This window comes from Mesoplodon densirostris, unplaced genomic scaffold, assembly GCF_025265405.1.
Source record: "Mesoplodon densirostris isolate mMesDen1 unplaced genomic scaffold, mMesDen1 primary haplotype scaffold_37, whole genome shotgun sequence".
Taxonomy (NCBI): domain Eukaryota; kingdom Metazoa; phylum Chordata; class Mammalia; order Artiodactyla; family Ziphiidae; genus Mesoplodon; species Mesoplodon densirostris.
The window spans coordinates 5,206,883-5,210,290 of NW_026778196.1; positions in this window are offsets into that span (position 1 = coordinate 5,206,883).

The window sequence follows — 3,408 nt, forward strand, 5'->3', positions numbered from 1 at the left end:
AGTCCACGGAGCATTCTGATGGCATGCGTCATTGAGCTTTGTGATGACAAGTGCATGGAGCATTGTGATTACATTGGTCTTGGAGCACTGTGATGAAAAGTGCATGGATCATTGTGATGAAAAAGGCATGGAGCCTTGTCATGACAGAGTTCAAGGAGCATACAGACAACAAGTGTCAGGGAGCAGTTTGATGACAAATGTATTGAGCATTGTGATGACGAAGGTCATGGAGCATTGTGATGAGAAGACCATTGATAATTGTGATGAAGAGCGTCATGGGGCTTTGTGATGACAAGTGTTCTGGAATATTGTGATCACAAGGGTTTGGAGCATTTTTATGACAGAGGTCATGGAGCATTTTTATTTCTTTGTGATGACAATAGCATGAAGCATTATGATGATGGGCATGGTGCATTGGGATGACAGGGTTCATGGATCATTGAGATGAAAAGGGGCATAGAGCATTGTGATTACAGTGTTCTTGGAGCATTGTGATGAGAAGGGTCATGGAGCCTTGTGATGACAAGGCCATGGAACTTCCTGATGGCAGGGGTTATGGAGCATTGTTATGACAGGGGTAATGGAGCATTGTGATGGCAAGGGCATGGAGCATTGTGATGAGAAGGCCATGGAGCATTCTGATGACATGTGTCATGGAGCTATGTGAAGAAAAGTGCATGGAGCAATGTGATGAGAGTGTTCATGGAGCATTGTTATGACAATGACATGGAGCACTGTGATGCCAAGGGTCATGGATATTTGTGAAGACAAAGGTCATGGAGCATTTTGATGGCAAGGGCGTTGTTCATTGTGATGAGAAGGGCATGGAGCATTGTGATGACAGGGTCATGGAGCAATTTGATGAAAAGTGTCATGGAACATTATGATGACAGGTGTTATGGAACATTGTGATGTCAGGTGTCATCGAACATTGTGATGATAAGTGCATGTAGCATTGTGATGACAGGAGTCATGGAACATTGTGATGACAGGGGTGAGGGAGTACTGTGACAAATAGTGATGTAGCATTGTGATATCAGTGGTGAGAGAGCATTTTGATGAGAAGTGCATGGAGCATTGTGATGACAAATTTTATGGAGCATTGTGATGACAATGTTGTGGAGCACTGTGATGACAAGCGCATGGTGCATTGTGATGACATGTGTCATGGAGCATTGTGCTGACAAGCGCATGGAGCATTGTGATGACAAGGGTCATGGAGCATTGTGCTGAGAAAGGCATAGAGAATTGTGATGACAAGGGTCAAAGAGCATTGTGATGAAAAGTTCATGGAGCATTGTGGTTAAAAAGGTCACAGAGACTGTTGATGACGAGGGCATGGACCATTGTGATGACAAAGGTCATGAAGCATTGTGATGACTGGAGTCACGGAGCATTGTGATGATAGGGGTCATGGAGCATTGTGATAACAAGGGCATGGAGCATTGTGATGACAAGGGCATGGAACATTGGTCTAATAACTTTCATGGAGTATTGCGATGAGAGTTGGAATGGCACTCTGTGATGACAAGGGCATGGAGCATTGTGATGACCAGGTCATGCCGTATTGTGAAGACAGGTGTCAGGGAGCATTGTGATCACATATGTAATGGCCCATTGTGATGAGGATGGCATGGAGCATTGTTATGCCAAGTGTCTGGGAGGATTCTAATGACAAAGTTATTGGAGCATTGTGATGACAATGGCTTGCAGCATTGTGATGACAAGGGTCAGGAAGCATTGTGCTGACAAGTGCATGGAGAATTGTGATGACAAGGGTCATGGAGCATTCTGATGACAAGCTTGTGGAGTATTTTGATGACAATGGCATGGAGCATTGTGATGAAAATGGCATGGGGCATTGAGATGAAAAAGGCATGGAGCCTTTTCGTGACAGTGTTCAACGAGCATTCAGATGACAAGTGTCAGGGAGCATTGTGATGACAAGTGTATTGAGAATTGTGGTGACAAAGGTCATGGAGCATTGTGATGAAAAGGGCATGGAGTATTGTGATGACAGGCATCATGGAGCGTTGTGATGACAAGTGTTATGGAACATTGTGATCACAATTGTTTGGAGCATTGTGATGACAAATGTCATGGATCATTTGGATTTCAAGGAGAATGGAGCATTGTGATGACAAGGGCATGAAGCAATGTGATCCCAAAGTTCATGGAGGATTGTGATGACAATGGAAATGGAGTATTGTGATGACAAGTGCATAGAGCATTGTAATGACAAGGTCATGTAGCATTTTGCTGACAAAGGCATGGAGCATTGTGATGACATGTGTCATGGAGCACTGTAATGACAAGCGTCAAGGAGCATTGTGAATACAGGGGTCATGGAGCATTGGGATGACAAGGGCATTGATCATTGTGATGACAAGGGTCATGGAGCACTGGGCTGAAAATGTTCATGGAGAGTTGTGATGACAGGTGTCATGTAGCATTGTGACGACAAGTTAATGGAGCATTGTGATGACAAGAGTCCTGGATCATTGTGTGGTCAGGTGTCATGGAGTGTTGTGATGACAGTGGTCATGGAGCATTGTGATGATATTGGCAATGGAGCATTGTGATGAGAAGGTCGTGGAGCATTGGGCTGAAAATGTTCATGGATTATTGTGATGACAGGGGTCATGGAGCATTGTGATGACAAGGGAATGGATCATGGTGATGTGAAGGTCCTGGAACATTGTGATGAGAAGACCATGGAGACTTGTGATGGCAAGTCTCATGGAGCATTCTGATGAAAAGGGGCATGGAGCATTGTGATTACAGGGGTCTTGGAGCATTGTTATGACTAGGGCATAGAGCATTGTGATGAGAAGTCCATGGAGCATTCTGATGACATGCGTCATGGAGTTTTGTGATGAAAAGGGCATGCAGCATTGTGATTATAGGGACCTTGGAGCATTGTGATGAAATGGTCATGGATCATTGTGATGAAAAATGCATGGAAACTTGTCATGACAGGGTTCAAGGAGCATACTGACGACAAGGGTCAGGGAGCATTGTGATGACAAGTGTATTGAGCATTATGATGACAAAGATCATGGAGCATTGTGATGAGAAGACCATGGATAATTGTGATGATGAGCGTCATGGGGTGTTGTGATGATACGTGTTATGCAGCATTGTGATCACAAGGGTTTGGAGCATTATGATGACAGAGGTCATGCAGAATATTGATTTCATTGTGATGACAATAGCCTGAAGCATTATGATGATGGGCATGGTGCATTGTGATGACAGGGTTCATGGAGCATTGTGATGAAAAGGGGCATGGAGCATTGTGATGACAAGGTTCTTGGAGCTTTGTGATGACAAGGGCATGGAGCATTGTGATGAGAAGGCCATGGAACATTCTGATGACATGCGTCATGGAGCTTTGTGATGACAAGG